We start from the raw sequence: 18,104 nt of genomic DNA on the forward strand, positions 1-18,104 counted from the left end.
TCAGATAAAATATGTGCAATATTTTTGTTGATGTAAATGAAGTTTCCTTCAAAATTTACTCCTGGCCTTCTAAATGCATGCATGTATTTCAGACAGGGGCCAAAGTAATCAGTTTCACAGTCAAGAAAATATTTGGCTAAATGTCATCCTGGTTTAGTGTTAAAAGAAAATTAACAATTAGAAATAATATGTATTAGTTGTATGTATAATAGATTACACTTGATGTCATAAAAAAGTGATGAAATAGATAGTCATACAGATGGAATGAATGTTACAGGCGCAAGAAATTGAGAAGAGAAGCAAAAGAAAAAAAAACATGACAGCAAGTGATGATTTTATAAACTACAGTAAGAATGATGGGTATCTCAGCAATGTTCCAATTCTGTAACTAGTTAAAGATGGTAATTATTTAATAATGGTGAGGATTTTCTTTCCCAGTTTTTTTTTAAATTCCTTTTTCTGATCCATTCTTATTTATTTGTTCTTTCGTTTTTTCCAAACTCTGTTCTCTACCATGAGGCTAAGATGGAAGCAGCAGCCATCTCAGAACTCTGGATGGGCTATCTGCTGTTTGACCCTTCGACAGGACTGAGTGAAATCCCTACTGTAGATGATCCCACAGAGAGTGTTTCTCAAGCAGCAGTTGTACAATCCCTAGATGTTCCAGAGTGTGATAAGGAAGCATATTTCAGAAGTAAATGTAATAAGCTGTACTGTAACAGGCTCTTCAGCCCTACTGTTCTATTTAGTGACTGTAAGAATGCTCTCTGCTCAACACTTGCTGTTGTCATAGCTCTAGTGAGAGTCAGAACACAGAGCTGAGACAGGAGAAGCCAATACATGCTCATTGCTATCAGAGCCTCCTGAGAGAGAAAGCTGTTCAACTGCAAGTGGCAGAGAAGTCTGAAAAGGGGTTGCATGCAATGAGGCTATCCTTCAGCTGTGACATGCAGCACCTGGCTGCATGTAGCAAATGAAGTAAATGCATGAAATAAAACAAAAATTTCTGTTGCAGAAATAATTATTCAAATGTTATAGTAATAGAAAAGTACTCCTTTATCACCTAGCCAACACAAAACATGGTGAACAATTGATATGGTTCTGCTTTATTTTGGGTTTGGAACTTCCTAATTAAATTAGCTTTGGGTAGAATGCAAGCACAATGAATTTGGGCTGTAAAGGTTGCATTCTGAAATTGTTATAAGCCACTTAACAGAAGCCTAAAAGAAAAAATGCTTTTTCAGCCTCTATGACTGCCTTGCAACACTGTAACAGCACTGCCTAGCAATATTTCTGTAATTAACCAGCCTTAGCAGCAGCTTGCAGAAAAGGAAACGCTGGTGACTGAGATGTGCTGACACAACAGGGAGCCTTGCACAAGGGTTACCTCAGGAGGGTCCAACCCTTCGGCTTGGCTGGGCTGCTCTGACTGAAGAGGAGCTGTTGAGGGCCATGTCTTCCAGGCTGCTCCAAAAGTAATGCTGCTTAATTATTTCCATGGAAACAACTGATACGAATTGCTCAATAACGTTATTTGACAGAGCAAATTCTCAGCTACAAAGTACTCTTTTTTTCCAGCACAGCCACCATTATTAGCCAGGTGTTTTTAACAGTGATGAACAAGTCCTGCATGCTGCTCTTGTAACAATCTGCACCAGTGGGTGTGACCCGCTGTTGCTGTCACCACTGCTGAAACACATCGCCACTGCTGCACTGTGCTCACATCCGCTGTTTGGTCTCCGTTTGGAGCCAATGAATGTTTGTGGGAGCTATTTTCTGCATGGTGGAATTCAGTGACACACCTTTGCTTCATCCGCACTTCTGTGTCAGACACCATTTTGTCAGACTGCCCCTCTGCTGCCATCTGTCACATGGCAACAACGTGCAAGGGACCATTGATGAGAAGGTTCAGCCTCCGCTGCCATAGCACCAACAGTCGCCGATGACATTGTGGGCCGTCATCATAAAATAAGTGGCATTACTTTTGGAGCAGCCGTCATAAAATATAGAATACAATGTATATATTTAACAACACTTATTTTTATAATTAATATTCTTATTAATACCAAAAAGAAGGTGTCAGTCATGGCCCGAACGAGTTATGGAGCACCTAGTGGGAAGGCAGGGCCAACCCAGGGGAACTCAGGTGCATGCAATGAACCTGAGTGACTGGAAGGGGTGGAGCCAGGATGCACCCCTTCCCAGACCTCATTTAAGGGCTGGCAGTGGCAGTAAGGGTGTCTTGCTGGAGATCTCTGCATACCTGGATCCTTCTAAAGGTAGGTAGTTTATGGTTTGGGTTTTCTTCCTTCCTCCCCTCTCCCCCCCCCCCCCCCCTTTTTTTTTTTTTTTTTTTTTTTTTTTTTTTTTTTCTTCTCTCTCTCCTCTTTCTACTTTTTTCTGTGCCCACTGCTGTTGTGTCTGAGTGGATCCTTGCTTGCTGCAACCTGGGGTCTTGCTGCTCTGCTGTCTTTTGCTTTCCATTGTATTTCAATCACATTACAGAAAGTAACGAAACCATAAGATGAGGGGGATATTTGAGCCTGTTTCTGTGAAACTGATGCATCAGCTTGTTTGATGGCAGTGGCTCCAGCTCTAGTGAGGTCTCAAGGGAGTTGCCAGAGATATAATAACTCAGGAAAAAAAATATTTTCTTACGTTCTATCCTTAGAAACACTTTTTCACAAATGTATGTATTACTAAAAAGCAGTGATGTGAATGAGGTGTGATTGTGAAGGGAAGGGTATTTCTCTCTGTCAAGAGAGGGCTTGTTAATGTTTGGTGAAGAGACACAATTAGATTTTTAAGTTGAGTGTCTGGTTACAGCTCCATGCATTCCATTTCAAAATCCTCAGGTAATTTATTTGTCAGCTGAAAATGGAGTTGCAAATAAACCAAAAAATTGATGTTTTTTCCAGCAATCTTGAAACTTATTGTCAAGTTCCTTTATCCAAATGGAAAGCACAGCTGCATATTTTCCCTGTTCACAGGGCTATGTTTAGCCAGTATATTGAAAGGCGTGACAAGGTCTCTCTGCTGCAGCTATTTTAATTTAGAGAAAGCAGTTACTCAACTTCTGTTCTCTGTCTTGTTACCTACAGGTCCTCTGGTGTTCCTGTGAGAGAAACATGTGCTTACCATGTGCAATACTATCTCCTGTGCTTTCTAAGTACTCTTTAGTGACAAAAGCTAAAGTACAACTTTATGGAGTAGTTGCTCTGACACGTGAGAATATTATTCCACAGGAAAAAAACTTGTATAGCTAGTAATGTGATCACTAATAAAAAATAAAGTAACAACATGATTTCTCCAATGTAAAAAATTATTTTAATAGCTAAGGGACAAATTATGGCAAAAAAGAGACAACTTTATTCCATTCAGGTCCACCTGAGCTTTGTGGCTGATTGAAGACACATATGTTGTGCCTGACTGCATCCAGGTCAGTCTATGATTACTTTTTTCAATGAATCCTTGTTTTGGCTGATAACAGACCAAAATTGAGGAAAAGCTACACAAACCACACACCAAACAATGAAAATGAAAGATGCAAGAATACTGTGTTTCCTGTGGAGAAACACACTTGGGGAGGAAAAAAATAAAAATAAAAAATAAAATAAAAAAAGCTTGATACTTCCTTGAGACATGCAAGTTCAATCTACATATCTGTATCCCATAGCAGCTTTAATCTTCTAGGAGTATGTGCTTCTTTTGGAATCTCTCTTCTTGAACAGCACAGGAGGTTGTGAGCAGAACTTGCAAGTGGAGCTGAGAGCCATGAGACAGTTATCCTCGCTGTGTTGGGCAATGTACAAATCGCACTGTCCAGAAAGTAATACTTGCACTTGCTTTCTGCATTGCATTTCATAGCCATTATATTCCACTTCCAAATACAGAGTTGGATTGTACTCATAGGTTTTTTCTGTATAGTTTAAAAATCAGCATTTGTTAGACTGTTTAAAGCTTGTGCATTTAAAATACTGAACAGCAATGTGTGACTTACGTTGCAAACTCCAGTATTTTTACATGCTATAAAAAATGCGGAAAGCTTCCTCATACCTTTCCTCCACTACATATTCATTTTTCTTATATCTGCCAGATGGTGTGGAGCAAATTATTCTAGTGCTCAGACCATGCGAATTTTAAGCAGATGAATGTAACAGTCTGTGCAGCACTTTGCCTCCTTTTATCATTGACTGTGGTGCTGGTCTGTTTGATCACACCCCAGAACAAACAAATCTCATTAATCAGTATTTTTCTTTTCTTACCCTTGGCTGAATTTTTTTTTTTTTCTTCTCCATTTGCTTCTGGAGACTCTGTTTGGAAGCTTTGTTTTTAGATGGAGATAATTTGTTTGCTTCTTCAGTGCTTTTATTTAAAATTGAATTTTTCTTTAAGAAAAAATGCTAGCTTGATAAAGATGAGAAATAGCAGTGTTCATGTATAAATGAAACTTGGCCTGGACATCTATAATACAAGTTATCCACTAGTAGTCTGCAGCAATTTACATCTCTGTGGTAGAAAGGTTAATGCAATTTAAAATCCATGTGCCTTATATCACTAAGACTTACTGAAGCAGTCATTAAAGATTCTGAGTTGCACAACTTGGATATAGTTATCTTACCTCAAGTGTCAGCTGGCTACTTGATAATGTCTTCAAATTTACTCTGCCACTACTAAAGTAGTCTCAGAGCACTTCTTACTTTCAGCTCACTGAGAGGGACCTTTGGAGATCATCTGGTTTAACTTTCCATGTGAAGTGGAACTGCTGCTGGATCAGGTCAGCCATGGCTTTTTCTGGGTGAGCCTTGAAAACCCTGGAGTATGGAGACTTTGTTGTCTCCCTGGGGGAGCAGCAGTATGAACCCACTCTCATGTTGTGGCGTCTTCCCCTGAAAGTAGTTTTCCATGGGTCTAGTCCAAACCCCTCTAAACAAAATTTGTGTCCATTGCCCCCCTTGTTATATATTCTGTCCTTACTGAGAAAAGATTGAGTCTGTCATCTTTGTGGCATGGCTCCCATTCAAGAACAACAGGCTGCTAATAGATTACTGCTTAGCTCTTCCTTGCTCAACTGAACTAGCTCAGCTCGCTCAGCTTCTTCTCACTGCTCACTGATGGCTCCTATGTGATGCCCCTGTCTTTGAAGGACCATCTCCAGTTTGTGAACATTTCCTTCAAACTGCGGGCTCTGAACTTGGATACAGATATGCCCTGGTATATGCCCTGGCCATTACTCTCTTCACAGCTGACTTAAGAAAAGATTCTATTTGATATCCTCAGCTACTGAGTTCTTAATGTAGGTTCCTTAAATTAGGACCTTGGCCCCAAAGACCTATGGCTCTTAAAGAACTGTAGAGGAACACACAACTCTTGGCGCAGTTGTGGCTATGATTCCAAATATCATGAGGGCTGATTAAAGGTTTCAGGAAGATCATTCCAGTAGGAACTTTTATCTGGTAGCACGAATACACTGTGTCCACTCCTCTCCCAGATTAAAAAGAGAAGGTAATGAAGTTATTTTTGCAGGCCAACACACCATTACTTGAATACTCTTCAAATTAAAAATTGTATTTTTCTTCATATTTACTTGGTTGCTACTTTTAATAAGCTTCTTGCTGGAGAGAGGAAGTAGTCAAATGCTCTGGGATTTTTTTGGGGGAGTAGTAATGCTTTTAACACTCATTTCAAGAACGAAACTTAGTTGGATGGCAATACGCACATATTTCTAGAAATCTACTTAGAAATATGGGATCTGTACTGGGAGGGAGTCTTCTTGTTGAAAGCACAAGAACACTGTGCTCAGTGGTAAAGAAAACCTTACTTATCTCCTCTTCAAAATTAGAAGACCTTGTTAATATTCCAGACCTGGTTTATGGAACTGCTGGCAATAGCTGCAGATCTATTTGAATCAAAATGAAAGCTGATGGAAGAAATAAAAAATGCAGTGCAGCAGCTCAGTGTTGATGCATACCAAGGATGGTAAAGACCACGTAAAGGAGAGGGCAGATAGGAGAGTGGCACCTGTGCAGATTGAGATGTACTGCAAAACATGTCTTGAAATATGACGAAACTTAAAAAACTGTATTCACTGAACGCCAGTGAGCTCAGAAGTTAGGATAATGCTTAGCTGTGCTCCTGTCTCAGCCAAGGATAAATAGATTAATATGGTATTTAATACAAAGAATCTTTCTGTTCCTCTTTCTTCTTTCTTATTCTCACCTCCCTCAATGACAAAGTCACAGTTGCATACTACACAGCATCTGGGCTCATCTCCTGGGACACCTGTGTCACTGTACCTAGAACATATGGCTGCTTTGCCTTTCCCCAACCAGAGTTTCACCTGCAGCTTTTTCTCTTTATTTGTTCTATTTCTTGTCTTCCTTCTGTATTCTTCTTTTTCCTCCAATTAAATTCTGTTTCTGTTTAGAATTGATTTATAAGCATTGGTAAGTTCTATTTTTTTTTTAATCAGGGGTAAATGTTGTATGCAGGAATACATACATAGTATGTGCACAGAGTAGAGAAAGGCTTCTTAGGATGGACAGGGTTGTCAAGCCATGAGCTGTACATATTTTAACACATTAGGATTAAAGGAGAACAACTGGTAAGGAATAGGATAATTCAGGCTGATGTTTAGAACTTCATGCCAAGGTGATGGCAGGGAGACACAAGCTTGCCCCTTAAATGAATGAGTCTTAAGCAAAAAAACTGTGATACCCTTCCTGTTCTTTAAATGATTTATTTTTCAGTCTCTCTTCCTACTACTCTTCCATCTTTACTTTAGAATCATATCCCTTTAGAAAGTCTGAGAAGAGTCTCTGTTAAGAAAGATATTTTTTTTCTTCATCTTCCTTCTGTTTTTGCTTCCCTTTCTCTTGTATCTCTCAGATCTTCTGTTTTTCTGCCCCTGCACTACTACTGCTTTTCCTCTTGGCATTCTCATCTTTTATACACACTGCTCTTTTTCCTTCCCCCCCCCCCCCCCGTAGGGGGAACATAATGTTGGAGCTGATGTGATTCTAAAGTAGGATTCCTCCTGGAGCATCAAAATGATAGGTGTAAGTAGAAATACATGACTTTCTGAAGGTAGAGTTGCTAGGGTGAACTACATCTCAAAAACCTTATGATGAAATTAATTAGCATTTTCTTATATTGACCCTATGAAACAAGAGAAAATTCAGAACAACCAGCTCAGTAAGATGTAACTGAAAGCACTGATGCTAATTTCAATCTTAACTTCTGTTGAGTTAGTTTATAAAAGCAATTTCTTGCAAGATAAACCAGATTATGAATGTGTCTGTTAACTCATGGATGTCCAACCTTCTGGCTTTCCTGATCTACGTTGAATGAAGAGGAAGTGTCTCATGCTACAGAAATTGCTCTCAAAGTAATGCCTCCTAATTATTTCCATGGAAAATATAACCAATTTGAAGAGCACAATAAGATTATTTGATAGAGCAAATTCTCAGCTATGAAACTTTTCAAGACAGTCACCACCATTAACTACGCATCTTTCACCAGCAATGAACAACAGCCTGCATACTGTGCTAATGAAAATCTGCACTGGCCGTGGTGACTCACTGTTGCCACTGCTGAAGCACGACACCACCTCCTCACTGTGTTCACATCCAGTATTTGGTCTCCATATGCACTCAGCTAGCATCCATGAATGTCAATGGGTGCTGTTAGAGGAAATCAACAGCATGCCTTTTGTTTCAGCTGTATTTCCATGTCAGACTACCCCTCTGCTGCCATCTGTCACAAAGCAGCCACAAAGGAAAGTAAAGGAATGTTAGTGGGAAGCTTCAACCTTTGTTGTCATACCACCAACTGCAGCTGACATTGAAGGCTCACATCATGAAGTAGCGTTACTTTTGGAGCAGCCCTCATAGAACATAAAATATTGTTAACGTATAGGTAACAAAGCATTTTAATTTTTATTTTTCTTAAAACATTGAGAAAGAGGAAAAAACCAAAAGACTACTGAGATATTTGACTGTTTTTGTGCAACCATTAGCTGGTTCAATGGCAGTGGCTGCGACTTAGTGAGGTCTCAAGGGGTATATCAGATTTTTGAGGAAACGTTACTCTTCCTGTGTTTCATCCTTGAAAGCAGTTGTTCACAAACATCACCAGCTTTTGACAATATGTATGTAAATGAGGTGTGACTGTGAAGTGAAGGATATTTCTCTCTGGTAAGAGGGGGATTATGGAAGTCTGATGAAGTGTCATGATCAGGTTTTTGAGTTAAATGTCAGACTGCAACTTTATGCATTCCATTTAAGAATTTGCAAGCAATGTATTTATAACAACTGGAAATGGTGTCATAAACAAATTGATTTTTTTTTTTGTAATCTTGAAATCTATTCTCAAAGTTCTTTATCAAAACAGAAAGCATGGCTGTGTATTCTTCGCTGTTCAGAGCACTGTAATTAGCCAACATATGAAAATGCATACAACTGTTTGCCATCAGTTGAGTCAGCACTGCCCTCCCTGTGCCCTGCTCTCGGCCAGCACAGTGCTGGTAGTGCATTGACTGCGTGGCTGCTGCTGAGCCCACAACTGCAGGCAGAGCTGCAGCTGTACAGCGCAGACATGGTGGCCACATTGCCAGCTGGGCTGAGCAGTGCCTGTGTTAGCTGTTAATTAGTGGTAGTATTAACTACTGAGAATGTTTTAAGTCAGTAACATTAACCACCATGGCATTAGCCAGGAGTGGCACTTTCTTTCAATCAAGACAGAGATGGGAACCACCTGCAGGATCTGTACAGGCAGAGAGATGGAAAAGCTCTACTAGGTCCATGCTGGGGATTACAAGGCCTCATTACCTGCAGCTTCCTAGCAAGGCTTCTTTGCTGGATAGTTAACACTTTGCTGCTATGCTAGTCTTCCAAGAAAAATTGATGTATAGTGTTCCCCAACTCATTTCTATCCAAAAGGGAAAGGGTAACTTTAAAATGTCCAAAAATCTGTCCTTGGTTAATGTGCGTTATTTGATAAAAGTTGATCAGAAAGCTTGTCAAAACTATATGTGGGAGAACTTCAGAGCTGCAGAAAAAGCAGGAGGGATATTGGAGCTTTCTGTTGAATGAATGTCAACAAATAGGCAACACAGCTGCACAAGTCTTAGACTCACAGCATCACAAGGTTGGAAAGGACCTACAAGATCATCTAGTCCAACCGTCTTCTTATAACCATTACTACCCACTAAGCTACTAAGCCATATCTTGTCTTGTCCTGGTTATTTTAGATTTGTTAAATGTTTAAATAAATACGCTATTAAAAAGATGAGGATATAAGAATATAGCTTGATTTCATATGCTTTATAAGGTCTATAGCATTTCAGCTTCTATTTTGGAGGACTCAAAATGTCTTTTCTTTCTTTAGTCTTCCTGCAGATGAAAATGTTTTGCTGTAGGACACTGCATGCTTTTCACAGAGTATTTGTACTGAAGTCCTTAGCCCAGCCCTCACACATGGGGTGCTAAGCAGCATTCTCTTATTCTAAAAAGTGAAAAATAGGAATCTAGAAATCTTCACTATAAAATCATTCCATTATATTAATTTCCATTAGAATCTATGGGAAAAATAAAGCTAATGTAAAATGATGTGGTATCTTTGAGAAATGCAAAAAGCTGAATAGGTGTTTTTCTAAGAGCTAATATTATTCATGTAAGAAAATATATACTTATTTGCTCACAGGCGTATTCAAGTGTTAGGTTTTTTTTTTCATGGTGAGCAGTGTCAGGTGGTTATGTGTCATGGATTTTTTCAGGAGATCTGGCAGCTGACACAGTGTCCTGTCTCCAGTTGCTTGCCTGCGTCCCTGTGCTACTCCATCTGTTGTCCTTGTTGGGAAACCAAACAAGCTAAGAAACTGCTTTTATGTTGTTGTTGCTAGGCTATTTTTTAGCCCTATCAGTTTCACAGCCTGATGCACTATCCAAATAGCCATGCTAAAACAAGGGAAAGGGTTCTGCAGAGACAAGAGTGAGCAGTCAGGACTGGGAAGGACAGGGATTGCTTTGACAGTGCTGCAGTACCCTCTCTGAAAATCTTTTTCTCCCATGAAACCACGTGCTGCATGTTAAATATGACATACCACTGGTTGTGTGTGTTACATATTTCATGCGACATTGTATAGGCAGGAGCCACTTCAAAAAAACCTTTAAACTGCAGAATGGAGCACTTCTCTACCTGTGGTAACTTAATTCTGCTCCCCTTCTTATTAGAATAGCATTATAATAATACTGTCATACTGCTATAACGGTAGCATTAGAGATTCACATATTACATGAAAAATATTCTGTCATTATTATACAATGCTGTACAATATGACAACATAGAGTATGTATATAGTATAATTACATATTTTTAGAGAACGAAAAGAGATTTGAACCAGCATTGAGTTATTTGGGCCATGTAGCCTGCCTATGACTTACCAAGCACAGATGACTCCCAGTCATTCTCTTTTCTAGAGGCATCTCTTATGACAAGGAAATGTGCACTTGTATGATGCAAGATGGGATTCAAGAAAATGAATCCTGAATGTGAGCAGCTTCTGCTTTCTGCTATCAGTTGCATGTCTAAGGAGTCTGAGCAAGACTATGTAAATGGTATAATCCTTAATGATCCTCACCACCTTCTTCCCCAGTACTTTTTTTCAAATGTGGACAAAAAGCCAGCACTTATATAATAAATCCAATCCCCATGCATACAGATCAGTAATCCATGTGCCTAGAGCAGGTCGTTATAAGACAGAAAAAAGGCTGTACATATGGCTCACCCTTGCAAAGGCAGAAGTTGTGTAACCAGCAAGGTCACCAGTGCTTGAAATATCAAAATGAGCCTTGGGATACATGTGATAGCAGACAGTTCTTTATGTTAATCTAGATGTAGCTATTAAAATTAAAAAAAAAATGCAGGAAATATACAGTTTGCCTTGTTTTCCATGGGGAAACAAGTTGATCAGTATCTCTACCAAAAAAAGTCACTTACCAGAGTATATCACTCCCTTTGCTTTTGCAAGAAGCAGCAGCTGTAGCAGCACACTCTTCTTTCTCTCTAGAAACAGACTTGCTCATGACAGAGAAGGGTATCTGTGCAGAGCAAGCAATGTAATATAATAACATCTTAAATAAGAAAGAAAAAGGAAGAAAATTTAGCGAATGTCTTCTTTTTGTTCCTTTAGGATTCTTATATTGCCTTTCTGATTGTTATTCCAAGCTGTGAATAGAAGAATGACACACACTAACAAATAACCTAAATTTGCCAAGCTGGGGCATTACAGAATGAAGTTGTCAAGAGGCAGGATACAGTCCATTTTGACACGGCTGGGGAAGTTTAAATTCACTCTCAATGTTTTCACTCACTGCTGAGGACATTTTCTGCAAGTGGGCTTTTAATACAGTTGAATGAAAAAGACTTGATTGCATGGGAAAAGAGTAAGGAAGATCATTAGTTAAAAAAATTTGGCCCAGCTGGGCAAGAGACAATAATTAATGTTTATGGTTTGTTATGGACTATTTATAGGATATGATGGATTTTTATTCTGTGTAGTTTTCTACTGCTTTGTACTTTGTTATGCAGTCTTTGTTATGCAAGTTATGAAGATAAGCACTAGCATTTACTATTTTGTATATCTGTAGTTCACAAGGTAGAGGTTACTAGATCAACTCTTTCACAGTTTAGTAGCTTTTGGAGGTGGGCAGAAACTATGCAGATGAGCTTCCTAATACTTAAGCAAATACTCAAAGCAAAGATGTAACACTGGTAGATCCAGCAAGCCTAACCTCAGGCATGAATATGAATGTTTTATAGATTCTATTAAAGAGAGGACTTTCCACTCAGAAAAAGAAGTCCTAGGGAGGTAACGCCATAGTGAATTGACCGAATAAGAGGTTGTGCTAAATAAAAAAAAAAGAATGAAAATACATACCACTGTAGTATGTTTACCCTCTGTGGATGTGAAAAACTTGCAAAGCAACTGCAAGACAGAATAAGGCCTCTGCAAAAGAAGTGCTAACTGAAAAATTTGCATTTATTCTAATTCTACTACTTCAGCAGAAGATCAAACAATAAGCTTGAAAACCTGATCTTCTTTGAATTTAAACAACTCTCTATGAAATATTTACTTCTCTCCAAAAATGTCTTGTATCTAAGGAGCTTGTTCCAAGACTTCAGTTGGCCTAGGAAGAAGTCAGATTTTAAGGAGCTTAAAAGATAAACTGCCATTACACACAACATATTAGCCTGTAGTTTCAGATGTTTCCAAATGTGGAAGGTATTAAAACAATGCTATTTTAACTGGAAAGACCTAGAAGTTACCAGAACATTGTGTAAATTCAGTGTATAATGAATATAAATTAGATTTACAACCTAGTTTGCTCAGTGGTGATTTTGCATTAACACTACCTTTTCAGATTTTATTCAAAGCACATAATGATTATCTGCTATTGCAAGGTTCTCAAGGGGACTAGAGGTGATCGTAAGGCCTTGGCAAGTGACTTAGAGGCTGAAAATAGCTTCTTATCTACAGCAGTGTATTTCCTTCTAGAAAATGTGTTTTGTTTTCAGAAGTGAATTGTCACTCTGGTTATTGTTCCAGTAGATACAGGTACTCTTACAAAGTTACTTCTCGGCTAAAATTTGAGAATACACACTTGATTGTTCATATTGTAGTGAAGAGTGGGTATAAACTTCAGAGTTGTAGCTTCTTATGTCTGGTGCTCCTTTCTATTTTAGCTGGTGCACAGACATCATGTCCTCAGAAGACTGTAGATACTCATTAATTTTTCCTCTGCGAAATTATAGAATCATAGAATCACAAGGTTGGAAACGACCCACAAGATCATCCAGTCCAACCGTCCCCACATTACCATTGCCACCACAAGCACTAAACCATATCTTGCAGCTCCTCATCCAGGCGCCTCTTGAACACTGCCAGGGACGGCGACTCCACCACCTCTCTGGGCAGCCATTCCAGTGCCTGACCACTCTCTGAGAGAAAAAGTTTTTCCTTATGTCTAACCTAAACCTCCTCTGATACAACTTGTGGCCATTTCCCCGTGTCCTGCTCGTTGCCTGAGGGAAGAGGCCAAACCCCTCTTCACCCCAACCTCCCTTCAGGAAGTCGCAGAGTGCAATGAGGTCTCCCCTGAGCCTCCTCCAGACTGAACAATCCCAGCTCCATCAGCCGCTCCTCATAAGGTTTGTGCTCCAGACCACTCACCAGTTTCGTTGCCCTTCTCTGGACACGCTCCAGGGCCTCAGTGTCTTTCCTGTAGTGAGCAGCCCAAAACTGAACACAGTACTTGAGGTGCGGCCTCACCAGTGCTGAGTACAGGGGGATGATCACCTCCCTGCTCCTGCTGGCCACACTATTTCTAATGCAGGCCAGGATGCCGTTGGCCCTCTTGGCCACCTGGGCACACTGTCGGCTCATCTTCAGCTGAGCGTCAACCAACACCTCCAGGTCCTTCTCTTCTTCACAATCATCCAGCCACTTGTCCCTAAGCCTATAAATGCTACCCAATGCTACCCAACTATGATAGGGTGATGTAATTGTACTGGTAATCCAATATCTGTCCCTGTTATTGGAGAATGTATATTTTTTGTTTGTCAATAAGATGTGGTGAATTTTCTTAAGCCATTAGTTGCCACTGTTTCAGCTTGCTAGAATGGCTCAAAATGAAATTTGCTGTTAACATATGCAATTGCAATCTCTGTCTCTGTCTTCTTTATGAAACTTTACTAAGCTCATTCCTACCTTCCTGACCTCCAGGCTGTTACAGATGTGTTCTATTTGGGATAATGTTTAAAGACCATTCAAAAAGTTCAGATAGTCTCTTTATGGCTGATAAAGCTGGCTATCATAGCAACACTGCCGTTACTATGCTGGCTTCCTAGAGCACACTTCCCAGAGCAATTCAAAGTATTGATTTATATACATTTCAAGTGTTGCAAAGTTTAGTTTATGTAATTACAGAGAAGCTGCCTCTTTTCTTCACTGCAGAAATTTATATCTGTCTATGTATTCATCTCCACGTTTTTAAATTTGAAAAATATGTAAGTCTAACATTTTAAAACCTGCTCTGATTACGGGCTCTTGTCTCAAGTATTCTTTCTCCAGTGATGTGGCAGAACACAAGCATTAGGTCCATTTATTCACACGGGTTTGGTGGGAGGACAGAATGAGAGCTTGCCTGTGATCTGCATTTGCATTTGAGACTCCTGGGTAACTTGATAAGAACATTATCCATTTATATATATTCTTTTAAAGTAGACTGCTTTGTCATAAATACTTTTTTATTATTTTTATTAAATTAGTTTGCAGGAAATTCTTTAATATCATGTGCTGTAGATTTAAAAAAAAAAAAAAAAAAGAGAGGGAGAGAGTGTTAGACTGGCTGAAAGAGCTGGGGCTGTTCAGTCTGGAGAAGAGAAGGCTCCAAGGTCCTGTCAAGGACCTGATAGCAGTCTTTCAATGTCTGAAGGAGAGCTACAAGAAAGAAAGGAACAGATTGTTCAGCAGGGTCTGTGGTGAAAGGACAAGGAGAAGTGGTTTCAAATGAAAAGAGGGTAGAATTAGGGTAGATATAAGGAAGAAGTCTTTTACAGTGAGCGTGGTGAGGCACTGGAACAGGTTGCCCAAAGATGGTGGTGGGTGCCCTGTCCCTGGACACTTCTAAGGCAAGACTGTATCAGGCCCTGGGCAAACTAATCTAGCTGTGGATATCCCTTTTGTTGCAGGAGAGTTGCACTAGCTGACCTTTAATGGCCACTTCCAACTCCAGGGATTCTATGATTCTATGATTTTTACAAAACAAATTGTAAATATTGGCAAAGTAAGTGTGGCCATGGCACTGAAAACATAGCTCTTGAGTCTACCACCAGCTGGCCAGTCATGTAATAAATACATACTACAGAGATTCTAGGGCTCTAACAGTAAAGCTACAGCAAATTTAAATGCCCTCCCCCCTCCCATAGCTGTCTGTCTTATAACTGTGCTTATTCTTTCTGATTCCATTCCTGCAGTGGATGAGTAAGTGTGGTTTCACATCACCCACAGCCTTGTTTTAGCTTGAACCAGGGAAGGTGTGTTTCAGCTAAGATGATAGGCTGGATATATGTCATTTCTTTTTCCCTTTATAGGCTTGGTAATCTCTACTGAGGGGTGAAACAATTAGTTGCATGCAGTAATAAATTGCCACACTGGACTACTCTGTCAGAATCCTCATTTGTTTCAGGGCATGTACTTGAATTACAACTTGCTTAAGACCCATGCTTAGTCTTTTGGGGAAAAGGCAACACAAAATCAGAAAAAAAATTATAGTATTTCATAGATGTTACTCTTCTCAGCCACTGTCTCAGTTTTAAATGTTAATGCTCCTTTTAACCCAAATTACATGAGAGTATTATGTATACGTGAAAATCAAAGAAATATTCACTAAAAATTGTCTAAGAGGATTTTGATACCAACGAGTATACTTTTAAAAACTAGAGTAAGACACTGAGAGAAGAATAAACACTCAGAAGGCAACTCGTAAATATCTCCTACCTCAGTGATCCGAGATTTTCATTTTTATAGATGGCTATAAAAGACTTGGGGTGAACCAAACTCTTATTTAACAAATGTATTTGAAAAGGCGGAAAATATGCTTAAATATGCCCTATTTTGCACATTCCTTTCATCCTTTAGGCTTTTGACGTAATGCTTACCACTTTGTCGTTATGTCAATTTGTGCTTCTCAGTCTTTCTTTCTCGCTTTATCTTATACTTGGGCTAGGATCCTGTGAATACCTACCTACATGCTTAATTTTGCTACTTGTAGTAATCCCTTTGAAGTTAAAAGGATTAATTGCATTAGTAAAATAAAGTGTGTGTGTGCTTGCAGGATGAAAGCCTTAGATTGACAATTTTTCAGGATGCTGGGACAAAATTGTTCATTATGTACCCAGTAGCTCAAAACACGGGTGGAGTGTGTGTTCAGCAGTCTGCAAAGAACTGTTAATAGAGACTACTAGAGCATGGCATATCAGTCTGGGACACAGCAGTCCAGCTCACCCAAATAGACACTATATATATATTTTTGTTGTTGTTGTTGCTATGGCTGGGAAGGTATAACCATTTTAAGGTCTCATACCTGCTGAGACATCTATTCTACTTTTCTCTCTTCCTAAACCAGGAACTTTCCTGGGGTTGGCCACATGGTAACCTGGATCAAGAACCTAAGTGCCTTTATGCTGCTGTGCACAGGGAGGAGCAATCAAGATCTGCAATGTACAGCTGAAGAACTCTCCATGCACCTGTTGTTGAACAGCCTCTCCCTTCTGAAAATCACACAGCAGTAGTTACTCTTCACAGCTAATGCATGTAATGCTTTTGCATTCTTTCAATTTTCCCGCTTTCCATGGAGATTTTTTTTTTTTTTTTGCTTCCTTCTCTAATAAACTCAATGTCTCCTCTATTTCCACTATTATTTGCTTTTGCTTAAGATCATTATTTAAAAGGCCACTTAGGGAGATGCATTGAAAGCTTTCTCTAGCTATCCTCTGGGAATGCAGCACTGTGTATGCTGCCTCAGAGAAAATAAGCTTGATATTTGGCATATAGAGAGAAACCTATTACACTTAAGCCCTGGCAAACTCTGACATAGATATTCCAGAGTTTTTTTGTATTATAACTTGGAAAATTACTTCCAGCTTTGCATGAAAAGCTCAAAGTCCAGTATTCCTGGAATGTTTATTTCAGTTGATCACTTTAAGCAGAAAAATTTTTTATTGCAGTAGTGCCTAGTACTTCAGTTGAGCTGAGGGTGTCATTTTGTTGTATTATTTAAAACGAGTGTCAAAAACGCTCTTCTACTAAATATACACTGAGGATTTGTCTTCCTGGAATGTTTTAGTAGTTATACTGATGTAACTCCAGAAGAACAATGGGAGTGTGGGCAAACATCTATTTGCTAAACTGGCTGTGCCTGTGGAACAGGTCACTGCTGCTAAATGATTTTTTCTGGGCATTTCCAGATTTGCTAGCTGAACCATTTGTGAGAATACTCCCTTGGCCTCAGATTTGCATAAGTTAACAAAAAATTCTTATTCAAGACATCTGAACTAACCTAACTCCTTTGACCAAAGTGCCTGGGGAGTGACTACTCTTGCAAGTAGCTAGGTGAAGGTTGTTGTAATCTCTGGCAGAAAGGCAGTGAAAACAGGCAGGGAGGATGACTTGGAAAACATGTATTTTTCATCAGGTGTACCTAGATGAACAGATAGGTTAATATTATGGTAGTACGTCTCATTCCTATCTTATCTAAGATATCAATTTAAACCACTACTGCAGCACTGAGAAAGCATGAAATATACTGGGAAAGCAGGGAGGAACAGAGAAGAGAATGTCCAACAGTAGATAAGCATCAAGAAATGTCCTTTCCAGAAGCTCTAAAAAGATTGCCTTTTATGAGCTATGCTGCATTATCAAGTGACTGTTTTGGAAAGCAAGGCAGCTGCTAAGACTTAGAGGAGAAACAGCTGAAGGAACTAGTTGTGAGAGCACAGGGGTCTGCCTAGGAATAAGAGCGCTCCTATCAGTGGTGAAGCAGTCCACATCCTTTTCATTTAGGGCATCTCATTTAGGGATATCTCGTTTATGACTTCATCTTCTCCTGCTCAACCTCATCTCTGCCTACAGTCATGGGACAAACACAGCTTGTGTGGACGGGTTAACCCAGCTCCTGGATGGTGATGGGGGAGGCTGGAGATGAGGAACACAGGTCAGGACACAGAAACAACCCTGAAGACAGGTTTGTTGGAGCCAGCCTGAGCCATAGATTTCTGCTGGAAGTGTGAAAATAAAGCATCAGTGTACAAGCAAAACCTGCTAACTGTATTGAGAAAACAGCACTTTTAGCTCACGTGTCTCGCTCACTTCAGCAGTTGTGTTACTAAACGCCAGTTTGCGTTCACACCTGGAGAACTTTGATGTAATAGCAGCAGCCATGCCTGTTGGTGCTAGGGACGTGGGCTTCCCTTGTGCTAGCGATCCTAAATGCACGTGCCTTTAGAGCCTGTAGTCTGAATGTCACTGATTTTCTCGTTTCTGC

The sequence above is a fragment of the Tetrao urogallus genome, assembly GCF_951394365.1.
Source record: "Tetrao urogallus genome assembly, chromosome: 4".
NCBI lineage: Eukaryota > Metazoa > Chordata > Aves > Galliformes > Phasianidae > Tetrao > Tetrao urogallus.